We start from the raw sequence: 18,916 nt of genomic DNA on the forward strand, positions 1-18,916 counted from the left end.
TTGTTGTAACAATGTTAAGATATAGATCCACAATAGCTCAAAGCACGACAATATAACTTGTAAACATGAGCCAAAGACAACGTTAATATTAAATGATACTAGTTTTTCTAAGTTTTATGTCTTGGATTAAGTTGTCTATCTATCCAAAGATAAGACCGACAAAAAATTTACCGTATAATCAAATTAAACTAAAGAAATTAAATAGTATATAAAGTGCAGTCTTGTTTGCAAATCATTAAAAAGGATCACAAGAAAAAGGAAGGAATTTTATAGACTATTCAATGAGTACTAAAATAAATTTATTTTCAATAAAAGATAAATTTTAAAGAAAAAGGAGAGTTCATTTTAATGTGTCTATAATATTTACTATAAATAAAGATTTAGATTAATTATTCCAAACTATATATTCAAATTGGAATCCTACTTACAACACATCACCAAGTAACATTAGTGACATTATTAATAATGAAAAATACCAAAATGTGAGCCATTGAAATTATAACACTAATATTACATTAATGACTAATGTAAAATCATATTAAAGCACCATAAAATAGAACTACTAGTTTTTCAAATGTACACATATATTACTCAAGGATAACTATAAATATCAAAATTTGTGGTATTTCACTTCTAATTGGAAAATAAATGTGTGAAGATAAATTTTCTCATAGAATGATTAAGACCTGAATTTTATATATCCATGTTTGTTCCTCTTCCATTATTCTCAATATTTTTTTTAAAATGTTCTTTCTTATTCAATGACTTTGTCATTTGGAAAGCATATGTCTTTAATCGGGATTCTACTTAAATTCTTATTGATTTTGACTTTACCTTGTTTAAGATGTTTGATAGCCATTGCCAAGATTTTGCTATTAGTTAACCATAATTTTGTAGTTGTTTGTTTCTTCTTTATTGAGATCATGGGTAAATCCTTGATTTTATTTTTCCTAGCATATCGCTTGTCATATCTCTCATAAGAATGATATTTAAATTACTCGACTCGTTCCTTACAAAAGATCATTTAGATAATAATTGAACTTCATATTTTCTTCTTAATCTTGTGATTAGTGTTTTCTAGAGCTTTCTTTTCACCAAATGAAATATTTTGAAAATGTGCAAGGTCAACTGAATGGAAAGAATACATATTGGTTGTTAAGGTATGGCATAGAGTTGTTTCTTAAACTAAATGTAGCTAACTATAAAACTTCCTAGTTTCTTGATAATAGACACAATAATATATACTTGTAAATAAAAAAGTAAGCTAACTAGATACCAATCACAAGACCTAAAAAGTAATCTTACATATGTAATTCGATTAGATCTTGTCTTCAAGTAGGCATACCTAATTTATCACAATGTTCAATTTTACTCCCTAAGTATACTTAACACCAAATGAGTAACATTAAATAAGGTAGGTAATGGGATAAGTACATCATTTTGCATAATCCTAATTCCATACTATTTATAAGATGAGAGGATTTATATGCCATTTAATAATGGGAAGATATGAAGGTTTAGGGAAGGGGAGTTTTACATTATCATGTTCAAAATTAAGGTACCCTTTGTTAGATTTGTGTGAATGTTGTCATTGATGTCAAACCCGATGATTCGGTTAGGACTGGATGTGGCATGTCGAGTAACAGTGAAACATAGGTATGTATGTGATATGAAGTAGTAAGGCATGTATGATTGACTGGAATTATTTCTAGAAGATCTTCTTCTCTGGAATCTTGTGTTTTGCTTATCATGGTTTGTATCCAGTTCCAGTATTAGTTGTATTGCTATCCGAATGATTATATTGCATTATGATTTATGGTTCTATGTTTAAGAGTTTGTGGCATCTATATCTTGCGGATTGAGAGTTGTTGTGCTTGGATTTTGTGCTTATGGGTCTAAACCTATGGGTCTGGTAACCCCTTGTTTTGCTCTGGTAATTGAGGCGTATGTTTTGGTAAATGAAGTGTGTGAAGGAAGCATGTAGAAGATCAATGAAGGCCGACTTAGTTACCCTATTTTGGTTAAGGCATGTTTTGGATAACGTGTTGATCCGAGCAAAGTATTATTATGTAAATCATTTATGCTTGGCCGACATATTATATTGGAGTATGTGCTTACCGGTATATATATATATATATATATATAGAAGATATGTGGATGTGTGTGTATGTGTGATGTATAGAAGAGTAAGAAGTATGCGAGTGATAGAATTGTGGACAGGAGAGCAGTAGTAGTATGCAATCAAAATACAGTGAGAGTAGTGGAGTATGATATATGTGAAAGCAAAGGTGTATGTGGGAAAGTGAGAGTAGATAGTGTTACAGTAATCCTTCATTGGATCTGTTGCAAGTAGTTGATAGAGTGCAAACAATGATGCAGTAATCCCTTACCAGATCTACTACAGGGAGTTGTGGACAGGTTGGACAGATCCCTTACCGGATTTGCTGTGAATTGCTATGAGTTGTTATCTGAGCTTATCTTGGAACTGACCTCATGCATTTGGAGATGCAATTTTCATCAGTTCATTTATTTCTATTGCAGTGAGCATTCCGACAGTGAGTCGTTTTTGTAATCAGGCAGTGAGCCACCCTTTTGTAATCACCATATAACTAGTTATATTATCTTGAGAGTTAACCCTCTCTATGTTTTTTCCCATTTGGTTTTTCCATGTATAAAAATTCGGTGTTCATTTTGTGGTTGTGTTGTTTTTTTATTATGCATTTGCCGATTCATGTTGATGAGATTAATTGATGGGGTCAATATATCTATAAAACATTTATAAGTGTGGGAATATTGACTTAGTATTCTAGTCCATTCAACCATTCAACAATTGGTATCAGAGCTTGGTCCCTTGTCAGATAGCTTAATCGCTTGAGGGAGATCCTTGTTGGTTGAATCATACCACCGATGAGTATGACTGAAGATTATAATTTGGATGAAGAATTGAAGATGGCTCTTGAAGATCTGGAAAGTGTGGAATCTAAGAATGAAGAATTGAAAGAAAATGTGAAGGTAGAAAACAAATGTGTACAAAAATTGAGAGAAAATTTTTGTATGTTCAAATTGAGACATAAGGAAGTTAATAATCTGTTGAAGCAAATGAATGAAACAGTTAAAGATCTGATGCTGAAAATTGAGGAGAAGAACAAGATAGAAGAAATCCTGAAAGATTCAATTAAGCTGAAGACTGAAGAATGTGAGAAGCTGGAACAAGAAGTGAAGAAGTTGAAGGAAGAGAGTAAAGTTCTTGAAAGTAGCAAGCTACTAGAAGATTTGATTAATATGCAAAAAGCTCATTTAGACAAAATTGGACTAAGATTTCAGCCCAGTGAATGTTCAAATCAAAATGACAAAGACAAAGTTAAGGAAGTCAAGGTAGAAGCAAAAAAGAAACTTGAAGATGCAAGCAAAATCCGGAATCAAAGATCTACTGCAAGAAGACCATCGGTTTATCAACCAAGTGCACAAAGATACCCATCATTTAATGGTTATTGTTTTCAATGCAAAAAAATTGGTCATAAGGTTGTAGATTGTAGAAGCATTCAATGTTACAATTGCAAGAAGTTTGGTCACAAAGCAAACTACTATGGAAATCATGTTGTGAATCAGAATCATAATCCAGTTGGAATGAATAGTAACTTTCATGGATATTGTCATCTATGCAATGGCTATGGTCATAGAGTTAATCGGTGCAGATCTAGAACACATTCAACAATTTCAGTGCAAAGAAACATCAATTGTTACAAGTGCAAACAATCCGAACAATATGCTAATCAGTGTATAAATGGAGTTGGTTTGGAGAAACCTACACAAAAGAATGTGGCAAATACTAGTGAATAAAAAAAAAAGGAAATCATGGTATGGAGAAAGAAGGAGGTAAATAATGAAAGCAAGCCTAGTATACTAGAATTCGGTACAGGCAGCTCTTCCTCCCGTAACTAAGCTTATTGCTTTGGCTTAGGGGGAGTTATCAAGGAAAATCATTTGGTCTCCTCTTCTGAGTTAGTTCATGTAGAGGGTCTAGCATGGTTGTGTTTGACATGTAATCCGATAGTTCAATGAATATGTTGTTATCGACAAGACATTTTTTGGTAGAAAAACCCTGGAAGGAATTGCCAAGATAAAATTGGGAATTTAAGATCATTTTCTACATTATGCAAAGAAAAGAGTTTAAGGAGCAGAGCAATAGTTAAAAAGTGAAGAACATAGAAGTGTTAGAATTAGGGATCATTGAGAGAAGGGTGGGGGTGAATCAGTGATCTACCGGAAATCAAATCGACGAACTTATTCTTTATCCATCGGTTAGCAATGCATAAGAGAAAAGAACATAAAAATGCAACAAAGAATCCAGAAATCCATAACACCAGAATTTTTACGTGGAAACTCGAAAAGGGAAAAACCACGATGGGGTTGAAACCCACAATATTCATATACTATGGCCAAGAGTACATAAATATTACATATATGGGGAATGCACTTGCATTCAGGATCACTGCCTAGAGCTCACTGCTCAATTACAATTGCCCGGAAGGCTACAACCTTCAGGGAAGTCTCACTGACTTACAATTTGATTACAATGAGGAAATAAAATGAAATGAACTCTCAAGTAGCATCTGACAATGAAAGAATGAGTTTCGGTTAAGCATTGAATCTTTGACTGTCTTCACTTTGTTGAATACTCTGTTTCTATCTCAATCAGCTACCAGATTGTCTGTAAGAAAAGTGCGCACGTGAAAGTGCGCTTAATCGCACCAAAATGGATCATCACAATAGTATTTCCTCCAAAACCAATCGCCAATTCGATCTTATATATCTGGTCTTAGCACAAAAGTAATTTCCTTCAAGTCGACTTCAAGAAGTGTAACGTGTAGCTCCAAGACGGCTTCAATCTTGAACAAAACATATCACCGGACCAAAAGACTGTATTCACATGCTTCCTAAGGATCTTACAATTCATCAAGAACACAAAATCAACCACCAAAATTACCGCAATCACTAACAATTATTCCGGACCAAAACAACACCGAGATACCTTGTTTTACTGGTTAATTGCCTACCGATTAACTCCAGCTTCTGGATAAGATGAATCACGACCATCGGATCGAGTCTCCAAGAAGAGTTGCCATCAATGACAACCCTAGACCATAAATCAAGCATCGAATATCACCAGATGAGTGTCAATTGCCAACAATCTCCCCCTTTGACATTGATGGCAACACTTCTGAAAAATGTCAAGTGTTGAAACTTGTGAAACCTGTACACCAGATGAAAGAATGAAAGAATTCTAAGGCTCCCCCTTAGATCAACAATCCAAAAATATACATTACATTGGACTATACACTCCATACACACAATCACCCTGTACATTTTTCACCTCATCTCTCCCCCTTTGACAACAATCCCAAAGATAGGGTTTGCATCAAAATTTCCTGTACATATATACACATTCACCGGATGATCAAATCTATACATGTTTCAGGACATCTAAATATGCCATCTTAAGGAACCCAAGATATGTGTTCTATCATTTCCGCAACTTCTCCAAAATTGAAACAAAACCATTCAAAAAATAAGCATGAAATTCTATAGCCGCAATCTAGGAGTCTCCTGAGACATGTTTTAAATACAGTCCATCTTATGATACACTAAGGTGTCCAACCAAGTACCAATTAGGTTCTGGAGTTCACTTGTCCGCTTGATCATCCTCTTTTTCTCCTTCTCAAAATTCCTAATCTGCTCCATGATATTCAAAAAATTTCCTTCTATATTGTCAGTTAAGTTAGATGTAGGATCATAAGCCTAAGAAATCTGAGCTAATTGTCCTCTACAATTATCTATCTACTTGTCTATCTCAGTAGTAAAATTGGTCAAAATTAGACAAGACTTATAAATATTACCGCCTTTCGCTAAGGCCTCATCAATTAGTTTTAACTCCTTATCTAGCTAGGCCTTGTCATTACTAATCATTTGCAAAAATGTTTGAACTTTAGCATCTTTAAATTTCTCCATAGCTTGTCGGGATGATGCCTTGGTCAAAGAATCAAACTGGATGGATATATGATCTATTAAGTTTTTAAGCTTACCAGATGAATTGGCATTTGCATCAAGTTGCAGTTCCGGTACCACCAGTTCCAAAACTTTGACTAATTTTCCAATGAGTTTCTTCTCTTCAGATCCTGTCTGTTCTAACTCCTGATTGGCTTGTGCTTGGAGAGAAGCAACAACAATAATCCTCTCTGCTGGAGACATCTGATTGAATGGTTTATCAAAATTGATATTGAATTGTAGAAAACTTCTTTGGCTTTGAATTTTAGCTGTGTCAATTGCCACAAGGATCAAAGTCTATGTTGCCTTACCCTTTCCTTTATCTGGTTCTTCTTGTTTCTCTTCTTCCTGTTGGCATTATGTGAACTGGCATGAAGACATAATGACATTATATGTTGTCATTGATGTCAATATGTGTTATGAAGAGAATCGACATATGTGATAGGTGAAAAGAGAGAGGAACCGGCATATGTATGAACCGGTTTATATGCCAAAGTGAAGCGGCATATTTGTTCAAGATGAACCGGCATGTAGTTATGGGAACCGACACATGGAAGCATTGTATGACTACCGGTTGGTAGGTAGCTTCCACTTCAGGGTTTCCGGTTGGAGCACCTCAAGTGACTCAATCGGTGATCTTCGTGTGATGAGTTAGCAGTTTTAATGGAAATCAGATCGTGTTGCCACGTAAGCTATGTGCGCGTGAAGGATCTTGCATGAAGAAGACTATTCCTATCTACCTCGGGAATGTGCAAATTCTGTCAAACGGTGATAACGCGTGATGGATTATCAGCCGCCATGAAATAGGTGGATAATGGACGATGGATAATGTCTTGAGATCGATTCAAGATTGTTGCATTTAATGCAGTATGATTCAACGGTCAGGATCGAACCGCTTGAATTGCTTAACCTAATAGGTTTAGGGTTTAGAGTTTTTGCTACCGACCTATATGTTTCCTATAAGGTCGATGTTGTGTTTCTTTCTAAGGTTGTTGGCTAAAGTTGTGTGTGTGTATCCTAGGGAAGTGATACATAATTCTTGCCAAACCAAAGGAGAGAAGAGATACCTACAAAGTGAATGTGCAGAAGGTGAAGAGGAGCCAAAACGGATCTGCATTAGCATTGAGTGCTGTTAACAAATCATTGTAATTCCTGTTGATCTCTAACCACTTCAACAGTTGTAAAATCCCCTAACAGGGTAGCCTTAACTGGCTTGTTGCAAAATCCCCTAACAGGGTGGTCTTAATAGGCTTGATTCAAATCCCTTAACCGGGTAACTCGAGGTTAATGAGTTCTGAGAAGCTATAGAGGTTAGGAGATCCTTTCAGCTATTGAGTTCTTGAAATCCTCTAACAAGGTGACCCTACCGGGTTTAACCCTTAACCAGGTATCCCTTAACCAGGTGATCCCTAACAGGATCGATTCCTAGCAGAACCTATTGTAATGTCTTTAACCGGACAAGGCTCCTAATAGAGCGGACTTCTAAAGAGTTCAAAAAGCAGCTTGTGGGTATTCATCCCCACCGTGGTTTTTCCCAGTTGGGTTTCCACATGAAAAATATGTGTGTCATGTGAAATGCTTTTGTTTTGTGATGCTTTGTTTTACCTATTAAGCATATGAAGGTTCTATGTTTTATGCCTATCTATAAAACATATTGAACTCACTGTTGTGAAGATCTGATGATCGAGTTTACCTATTTGTGCATGAGAATATAATGACACTGTAGTATTGAGCTAAGAGGGAAGCTTATTGAGTGACCGATTCATGACTGATTGAGTTGTACTGGATGTTACCGGTTGCACTCTGTTTTATCAATAACTCTGTTTGTCAGTCATTTGGAGTATTTGTTGTCAAACCAGTTTTGGACTGTATTTGTGTCTGTACTGATTCACCCCCCCCCTCTCAGTACCGGTTTGGTACTAGTGGTTCATCATTGAGTTATCAATTGGTATCAGAGCACCTCCAGGTCCTCTGTGTTGTAAGCTTAACCGCTTGAGGAAAAGATCCTAGTCAAATGATGAAGAGGGAAGGTCCAAAGTTTAACAGGGAAAACTTCGGTATATGGAAAGACAGGATGAAGATATTCATCAAAAGCATGGGTGTTCAACACTGGAGTTATGTTGAAAATGTATATGTTGTTCCTACCGGTACTCTCACCGATGACCAAAAGAGAGAGATACAAGAAAATGGGCAAGTCATGGAAGTCCTCATCAGTAGTTTGTCTGACATTGAATTTATCGATGTTCAGGACAAGGCAAATCCCAAGGAGGTATGGGATGCTCTTGAAAATATCTATGGTGGTGATGAGCATGTAAAACAGGCTAAGGAAGAAAGCCTGAGAGGGAAGTTTGAAGATATGCAGATGGTTGAAGGAGAGACCATTCAGCAGTATGGAATAAGAATCAAAATAGTTGTTGGAGAAATAAAGAGTGCAGGTGGCAAAATAGAAGATTCCACTGTGGTAAGTAAAGTCTTGAGATCCCTATTGTCGGTCTATGCAATAAGGGTCGCTGCTATTCAGGAGCTGAGATCAATAGACAAGTCTAAGGTGTCCTTGGACTCCATCATAGTCAAGTTGACAGCCTATGAGCTGAATAGTTTTGATGGCAGTGTTCAAAAGACAAAATCAACCCTTAGAGCCTCTGCTATACCATCTAGAAAAGGAAAAGAGGCTAGCACTAGTGGGGAACCTAATCAGAATAGAGAAATGAATGATGAAGAGTTTCTGATGGAATTTGAAGCTCTTCTTACCAGGAGATTTCCAAAAGGAACTGGTAAATACAAAGGTAAGCTCCCTTTGAAATGTTTCTCCTGTAACCGGATAGGACATATTGCTATGAACTATCCTAATAATGACAACAAGGATAAACCAGAAAGGTTCAAGAAATTCAAAGGAGGAAACCGGAGAAATTGTTTTGTGGCAGTTGATGAAGGTGTCACGGATGAGGAATCAGAAGATGAAGAGAATGAAGATATTGTGTTTGTTGCTATAAAGGAAGATGTGGCAGACAAGAAGGCTCTTGTCTCCCAGCTTGATGATTCCAATGAGTGGATCATTGGCAGTGGTTGTTCTCACCATATGACTGGTGACTGGAGCAAGTTTCTATCCTTAGAGGAGTATGATGGTGGTGTCGTTCGCTTTGGCAATGATGCACCATGCATGGTCAAAGGAAGAGGGTCCATCTCTTTGAATGGAAAGAGTAGTGCTGACAATGTGTACTGGGTTGATGGTCTCAGACACAACCTTCTAAGTGTTGCCCAGCTGAATGACAGTGGCCTCACTTTGCAATTCAAGAATGGAGTTTGCAGAATCAAATGAAAAGATGGTAAATTAGTGGCCACCGGCATGTAGACTAAAGGTAACCTATTTCATCTGAATGCAAATATAAGTACATGTCTTATGGCTAAACTTGATGATAGCTGGATATGGCATAGGAGACTCTGCCATGTGAACTTTGATAACATTGTGAAGGCTAGTAAGATCAAGGCAGTTAGAGGGTTGTCGGTGCTGAGCAAACCGGATAATACCTTGTGTAGAGAATGTCAACTGAGGAAAATGTCTTCCTCAACTTTTAAAGGTAAATCTTTCACTGCTGACAACTTGCTTGATCTTGTACATACTGATTTGTGTGGTCCTATGAAAACTAGAAGTGTGCAGGGTGATAGGTACTTCATGATCCTCACTGATGACTACTCAAGATGATGTGGGTCACATTCTTGAAAGACAAGTTTGAAGCTTTTGGGAAATTCAAAGCTTTCAGAGCATTAGTGGAGAAGGAAAGCGGTAAAATGATCAAATGTCTCAGAACTGATCAAGGAGGGGAATTCACTTCCAGTGAATTCAACAATTATTGTGAAGAATTTGGCATCAGGAGACAGTTGTCTGTCCCCCAAACTCCACAGCAGAATGGCCTAGCAGAGAGGAATAACCGGACTATGGTTGAAGCAGCTAGAACCATATTGATTCAAGGAAAGGTAGCTCACACCTTTTAGAGAGAAGCGGTGAGCACTGCAGTCTACACTATGAACGAGGTACTCATCAAAAAGGGTAAGGACAAAACTCCTTATGAGTATTGGACTGGTAAGACACCTGTGGTTAGCTACTTTAAGGTATTTGGTAGCAAATGTTACATCAAGAGGAGTGAACATCAGGGCAAATTTGAAGCTAAATGTGATGAGGGAATATTTCTAGGATATTCCACCAAGAGTAAAGCTTTCAAGTGCTACAACAATAGGACTCAGAGAATTATGGAAAGCATCAATGTAAGAGTTGATGAATCCTCTGAGAAGACTGAGGAAACCGGCAGTGAGCAAGCTATAAATGAACCGGTTGCAACCTTCTGGGAACCGGTTGTTAGCCAACCAAGTACCAGTAACAGTGTCCCTAAACCGATGAATGCTGATACTAATGAAGATGAGGATGAAGAATAAAAGCAAGAAGAACCAGTTAAGACCATTCCTCGATATGTCAAGTTGAATCATGATCCTAAGCAGATCATAGGTGATAAGGATGCAGGAATCCTTACAAGAAGAAAGATCAGAGAAAACTCATGTATGGTCTCTGAATTTGAGCCTAAATCATTCAAAGAGGCTCATAAAGATGAAGACTGGATCAAGGCAATGGAAGAGGAACTTGATCAGATAGAGAAAAATGGTACATGGTCCTTGGTACCCAGACCTGAGCATAAAAATGTCATTGACACCAAATGGGTGTTCAGAAATAAGTTGAATGAGGATGGCACAATGATTAGGAATAAAGCCAGATTGGTATGCAAAGGATATGCTCAAGAAGAAGGAGAAGACTATGGGGAAACCTTTGCTCCTGTAGCCAGATTGGATGGAGTTCGTATGCTTCTTGCATATGCAACTTTTAAGAGGTTCAAAGTATATCAAATGGATGTAAAATCTGCATTCCTAAATGGTGTACTTGAAGAGGAGGTGTATATTGAGCAACCAGATGGGTTTGCCCTATTTGAAGACAGTGACATGGTATGTAGGCTACATAAAGCATTATATGGTCTAAAGCAAGCACCTAGGGCATGGTATGAGCGCCTACATTCCCATCTTGTGAAGATTGGATTTGAGAGAACAAGTGAAGATAGCAATATCTACTTGAAGTCTGAAGGAGATCAGATCCTGATCTGTGAAGTTTTTGTTGATGACATCATCTTTGGAGGAGATGACAAGATGAGTCATGAGTTTGCTGATGAGATGAAGAAAGAGTTTGAGATGTCACTCATAGGAGAGATTAAGTTCTTCATTGGACTACAGATCCAGTAGATGGAAGATGGAGTCTTTATCACTCATTCCAAATATGTCAAAGAGGTATTGAAGACCTTTGGCATGGAAGATAGCAAACCGGTTGGTACACCGATGGTGACCGATTGCAAATTGACAAAAGAGGATGATTCCGCACTGGTTGATGAGAAGGAATACCGATCAATGATTGGTAAGTTGCATTATGTAGTGCATAGTAGACCGGATATTGCACATGCAGTTGGCATTATTGCAAGGTTTCAGAAGAGTCCAAGAGAATCTCACTTGATTGCAGTCAAGCGGATTCTTAGGTATCTGAAGGGAACAGTTGACTATGGATTTTGGTACCCATACAACAATAATTTCAATCTGAAAGTGTTCACAGATGCTGATTGGGCAGGTAATGTGGATGACCAGAAAAGCACAACCGGTGGTGCATTCTTTCTCGGTGGTAGACTGGTCTCATGGATGAGTAAAAAGCAGAGTTGTATCTCTCAGTCTACAGCAGAAGCGGAGTATGTTGCAGCTTTCATGAACTGCACTCAAACAATCTAGATGAAGCATGTACTGTAAGGCTTCAAGATCCATGTATCCGAACCGGTAAGCATATTCTATGATAACACAAGTGCTATCAATATATCAAAGAATCCGGTTTTAAATTCTAGAACCAAGCATTTTGAGCTTAAGTATCATTTCTTGAGGGAAAAGGTTCAGAATAAAGAGATTGCACTGGAGCATGTGTCCAGTAAGGAGCAATTAGTAGACATATTCACCAAGCCTCTCCCAAAGACAACATTTGTGCATTTGAGAGGTGAATTAGGGGTATTGCCCCTTCAGGAAGTGAACTAAAAGTAATTGTTACACATCAGTCAAGTATTGGACAGACAAATTTTTGGTTGATTGATGTGTTGAAGGATGCTACTCCTCAGGGGGAGCAGCATGATGGAACAGAGATGTTTGTACCTCCACTTTGGCATTGTTGTCAAAGGGGGAAAGGAGTGAAGCGGAAAAGATATCTGCAGCAAATAGGGGAGAAGGAGTGAAGCAGAGAGATATCTTTGTATATTGCCATCAATGCCAAAGAGGGAGATTGTTGGCATTATGTGAACCGACATGAAGACATAATGACATTATATGTTGTCATTGATGTCAATATGTGTTATGAAGAGAACCGGCATATGTGATAGGTGAAAAGAGAGAGGAACTGACATATGTATGAACTGGTTTATATGCCAAAGTGAAGTGGCATATTTGTTCAAGATGAACCGGCATGTAGTTATGGGAACCGACACATGGAAGCATTGTATGACTACCGGTTGGTAGGTAGCTTCCACTTCAGGGTTTCCGGTTGGAGCACCTCAAGTGACTCAATCGGTGATCTTCGTGTGATGAGTTAGTAGTTTAATGGAAATCAGATCGTGTTGCCACGTAAGCTCTGTGCATGTGAAGGATCTTGCATGAAGAAGATTGTTCCTATCTACCTCGGGAATGTGCGAAGTCTGTCAAATGGTGATAATGCGTGATGGGTTATTAGCCGCCATGAAATCGGTGGATAATGGATGATGGAGAATGTCTTGAGATCGATTCAAGATTGTTGCATTTAATGCAGTATGATTCAACGGTCAGGATCGAACCACTTGAATTGCTTAACCTAACAAGTTTAGGGTTTAGGGTTTTTGCTACTGACTTGTATGTTTCCTATAAGGTCGATGTTGTGTTTCTTTCTAAGGTTGTTGGCTAAAGTTGTGTGTGTGTATGCTAGGGAAGTGATATGTAATTATTGCCAGACCAAAGGAGAGAAGAGATACCTACAAAGTGAATGTGCAGAAGGTGAAGAGGAGCCAAAACAGATCTGCATTAGCATTGAATGTTGTTAACAGATCATTGTAATTCTTGTTGATTTCTAACCACTTCAATAGTTGTAAAATCCCCTAACAGGTTAGCCTTAACTGACTTGTTACAAAATCCCCTAACAAGGTGGTCTTAACAGGCTTGATTCAAATCCCTTAACCGGGTAACTCGAGGTTAATGAGTTCTGAGAAGCTATAGAGCTTAGGAGATCCTTTCAGCTATTGTGTTCTTGAAATCCTCTAACAAGGTGACCCTACCGGGTTTAACCCTTAACGAGGTATCCCTTAACTGGGTGGTCCCTAACAAGATCGGTTCTTAGCAGAACCTATTGTAATGTCTTTAACCGGACAAGGCTCCTAACAGAGCGGACTTCTAAAGAGTTCAAAAAGCAGTTTGTGGGTATTCATCCCCACCGTGGTTTTTCCCAGTTAGGTTTCCATGTGAAAAATATGTGTGGCATGTGAAATGCTTTTGTCTTGTGATGCTTTGTTTTACCTGTTAAGCATATGAAGGTTCTATGTTTTATGCCTATCTATAAAACATATTGAACTCACTGTTGTGAAGATCTGATGATCGAGTTTACCTATTAGTGCATGAGAATATAATGATACTGTAGTATTGAGCTAAGAGGGAAGCTTATTGAGTGACCGATTCATGACTGGTTGAGTTGTACTGGATGTTACCGGTTGCACTCTGTTTTACCAGCATCCCTGTTTGTCAGTCATTTGGAGTATTTGTTGTCAAACCAGTTTTGGACTGTATTTGTGTCTATACTGATTCACCCCCCCCCCCCCTCTCAGTACCGGTTTGGTACTAGTGGTTCATCATTGAGTTATCACTTCCTTCTTCTCATCATCGACATGTCTGGATTTCCCTTCTTTAGGTGCCTCATGTGCACCAATGTCACCACTTGGTGCACCATCCTCTACCTCCACTGATTTATTATTCTCTTTAGCAAGCTCAACCTCAACAAAATCCAATATTTTTTGTTTCGCAACATTCTGAGTATCCTCTTCCTTATTTACATCATTAACCGGAGGATTTTCTGACTGAGTGGCTTCATCTTGTGAGATAGTTTCTACAAGCCAGTTCTCAGTAAGAAACTTTTTCCAGATTGCACTGGTTTCTCTCCTTATTTCTCCAACTCAGCCAACCATCAGACTGTTGACTCTCTACTTGCTCCTGAATTCCTTATTATTAGCCAATAAAATCAATTTGTCAGTTTCCTCTATAGTGATACCAGTGCACTGATTGACCAGTTCAATCTCCTTTATTTCTCTATCCATTTTGCTAGCATATTTTCTCCTAGCATCAATTAAACTGTACAAATATTTGGGAAGATATTTTTGTAATTCAATCAATGCTTTACTAAATACATCCATGTACAAAATTACATCTTCCTCAATCGGCCTTTGATCCTTAACATCCATATTCTCATAATATACAAAGATGTTCTTCAAATTTCCATCTTTAATAATTTCATCAATTAATTCTTGAATAGACAAAGGAGGAACAATATGATACTTTGTTTTAGAAGTCTTCATCTTACCAGATTCTATAGCCTCATCCAAGTCAGATTTTGTCTTCTTTCCTCTCTTGGGCTTGCCTGTCAATATAGGACCAGACCTTGCCTTCTTCTCCTTCTGCCCTTTCTTCTCACTACCGGATTGGGGTTTCTGAATCACTCTAGCAAGCTATCCTTTCTTCAGTGCCTTGGGAATGTCTGTATCTGATTCAGTCTCAGATTGCACCGGAGAAACTGCTACATATTCCCTTTGAGATTTATGCTTCTTCCTCAGAACACCTTTACCCTTTGCAGATGAACTAGAGGGTTCTGGTCCAGTAGGAGGTGTCTTCATCAGAGTAGGAGAATGCCCTGTCACCTTTACCTTAACTAGAGCAGGGGAATTCTTTTGTTTCTTTTCTTTCTCAACTACATCCCTCACAACTCTAGTAGCTCTAACTTTCTCTTGGGGTGACCTTGTTCAACAAGAATGTCCTCCAGAATCTTTGCAACTTTTCTCTTTCTTGTTGGTTCGGTGAACTTAGTATGTAACTCCATTGATTTCTCCTTGTAGGTTCCGAACCTTTCTTCTTTGGTGTCTACCAGAGCTTTTAACAATGTTGTGCGTAGAAAACCAAAGTGGCTTCATCAACTTCATACCTCATAGGCATTATCCATATTGTCTGGGGTTGAACCACTTCCATAAGACATTCATCTTTGTTCACCATAAAGCAGATTGTCCCCTCATATTTCTTTACAATTTCTTTGGGGATTTTGACTCTTTGTTTAATCTTGTCCTAAAAGGTTTTGGAGAAAGTCCACAAAGAAACATTTTGATTATCCTTGTTGCCAAGTCTGTCAAGCCCTTTCTTTATCTGTTGAGCCATCGGTCTATCAAAAGCCCATTGTACTCTATCAGTTCTGGGGATCTGATTCATGAAGTACAATGCTAGACAAATAACCAAAGAACCAAATTTAAAGACATTCTTTTTATCCTGCTTAATTTTCTTCAGATTTATCCTCAGCTCCTCCAATAGCACACTACACAGGTCATAATGAGCATCTTCTTTAACCATTTTGTAGGCTGCATGAATAGCATTGCCAAATACAAAATTCAATCGGTTAGACTGGTATACTTTGTAACCAATGACCATTACAGCAAATTTGACATCCTCCTCCTTGATTGTGTTGATTTTCATTGACTGCACATCAAATTATGCACCGGTTAATTTATTGATCGTAGGGTTTGTGACCTTGCGTAACCCTAGCTTGTCACTGGTTTGATTCAAACAGGTTACGGCCTTAATCGCATCAGTAGTGATCTTGTATGGTTGGTCAAGCCATATAAATTTAGGATGGATCCTGCTTAGCACATACCTCACCCATTCCTTCTCATTGAATGTTAGAAAGTTTACAAATTGAGTAAAACCCTTTCTCTGCAACAATGCAAATTTTGGTTTAGGGTTGTCAATCTCATCCATGATGCTGTCAATATAAAGATCCAAAATATCCTCAGAGTTAGTTTCCTCAATCTCATAGTGAATACAGGCTCGAACATCATCAACGTGCAAAACTCCGTGTGGAATGAAAGAGAAAGCTCCAACTGGGTCGACTTCCATGGATTTGTAGGGGTTTTTCTTGAATACAGGACGGGTCCCATCCTTGACTTCAACAACCAGAGGGGTAGCAATGGAAGATGCAGATGCCATTTCAAATTCTTAGAAAATCGGACTCAGAAAATGCTCTTCGAAAAATACCTCAACCGACTAATGGATGCCCTAGATCACTCGCCGGATTGCTTTTTCTCTCTGATCGGCTGAAAACCTTGATCGCCTTATTCTTCAGCTCGATAATACTATTCATAAAGTGTAGAATGATTCTCGTATTTGCTCCTTTTAACTTTGAAAACCCCAATTTCACTTTGAAATAAATGCACCTCAAATATCCAACCGGATGCCCTGTTCGACTACCAGATGCTAGAATCAGCCATCTGAATCCCGAATATCAACTGAAACTCAATTCCTACCATCTATAATCCATCGACTATAGATATCATGAAGGGGTACTAGAAGATTTGCATTAGTTTTCCTCCCCCTAAGCCCAAAGGCCCTAGTTACCGGATGAAGGTTTTGCATTGGATTCAGGTACAAATCCATTATCTGCCTTAGATTCATCCTTCTTTGCCCACATCTTCTTATGTTGATCTTTGATCTTGTCTACTTTTGCCTTTCCCTTTTCATCTGATTTGTGTTTATCAACCAGAGCACTGTTTTTGCTTTTGCGGAATTTTGCAATATAACCAGTTTTGTTGCATGCTCTGCAAACAACATTATTCTTCATAGGTCTGATGTTCATCTGATTTGGTCTTGTCCTACACTGATTAGACATATGTCCAAATATTCCACAAGCATAGCACCTCTTTTTCTGAAGGTTATTTATTACTGCTCTACACATATTTGACTTGTGTCCAAAGTTATTGCATATGAAACACTAACTGGTAAAGGTAGGAATATTATTCATGTTGTTCATCGTATTCTTATTGTTCATCATTCCATTATTCATCCTACTTCTACACTAACTCGTCATATGACCAAACATGTTGCAAGTAAAACATCTACCATTGAATTTATCAGTATTAGGTTGTCTTACTGGAGGATTCTTGCTCTTCTTTTGATCAGGTTTGGCATTGCCTTGTCCAGATCCAAAGGATTCACCTTTCTCAAATCCTAGGCCTCGCATATCCTTTCCATGTCTCTGACTTTCTAGCATCTCATCAAGTCTTTCTGAACTGGCTTTGAATTTTTCTTTGTATTCATTGGCAGTAGCAAGTTCATCCCTCAAGGTAGTCATCTGTCTTTCAAGTTCTTGACCATTATTCCTTGATTGTGTCAGCTCAAGCTTCAACTGATCATTCTCATAGGTAAACCTGAAGCATTCATCAACTCTTTCCTTCAATGATTGTGCCAGATTCTCTTCATTCTTCTTTTGGTCCTCAATCTCCTTAGTCAACCTCATCACAAAGGATTGCATCTCACTCTTCAAAGCAACGTTCTCTCTCTCAAGCTTGTTAACTTCATCAACTTTGTCCTGGAATTCCATGATTTGATCTTCTTTCTTCTTCAACTTGTCCATTAATTACTTCCTCTTCTCTCTACAGACACTTGCTTGATCCTTTAGCTCACTAATGAATTTATCAGCAACATTCAGGTTCTTCTTCAAGGTACATACCTCATTTCTAGCTGCATCAAGATCCTCAAGTGCCACATTGAGTTGTCTTTGAAAACTAGAATGCATTGAATCAATCTCCCAGATCTTCCTCGAGCGATTAAGCTTCCTCAAAGGAACTCGGCTCTGATACCAATTGTTAGAATTAGGGATCACTGAGAGGGGGGGGGGAGAATCAATGATCTACGAGAAATAAAATCCACAAACTTATTCTTTATACACCGGTTAGAAATGCATAACAGAAAAGAACATAAACATGCAACAAATAATCCACAACACCAGAATTTTTATGTGGAAACCTGAAAAGAGAAAAACCACGGTGGGGCTGAAACCCACAATATTCATATATTGTGGCCAGGAGTACATAAATATTACATAGATGGGGAATGCACTTGCATTTAGGCTCACTGCCTAGAGTTCACTACTCAATTACAATTGCCCGAAAGTCTACAACCTTTAGGGAAGTCTCACTGACTTACAATTTGATTACAATGAAGAAATACAATAAAATGAACTCTCAAGTAGCATCTGATAATGCAAGAATGAGTTCCAGTTAAACACTGAATCTCTGACTATCTTCGCTCTGCTAAATACTATGTTTTTGTCTCAGTTAGCTACCGGATTGTCTATAAGCAAAGTGCGCACGTGAAATTACTCTCAATTGCACCAAAACAAATCACCATAATAGTATTACCTCCAAAACCAATCGCCAATTCGATCTTATATATCCAGTCTTAGCACAAAAGTAATTTCCTTCAAGTTGGCTTCAAGAAGTGTAACATGTAGCTCCAAGTCAGCTTCAATCTCGAACAAAACATAGCATCGAACCAAAAAAGCGTATTCACATGCTTCCTAAGGATCTTACAATTCATCAAGAACACGGAAACCACCAAAAATACAGCAATTACCAGAAATTATTCTCGACCAAAACAACACAAAGATACCATGTTTTACCAGTTAACTCCAGCTTCCGGATAATATAAATCACGACTGCCGCATCGAGTCTCCAAGAAGAGTTTCCACCAATGACAACCC

Source organism: Cryptomeria japonica, chromosome 3, assembly GCF_030272615.1.
Source record: "Cryptomeria japonica chromosome 3, Sugi_1.0, whole genome shotgun sequence".
NCBI lineage: Eukaryota > Viridiplantae > Streptophyta > Pinopsida > Cupressales > Cupressaceae > Cryptomeria > Cryptomeria japonica.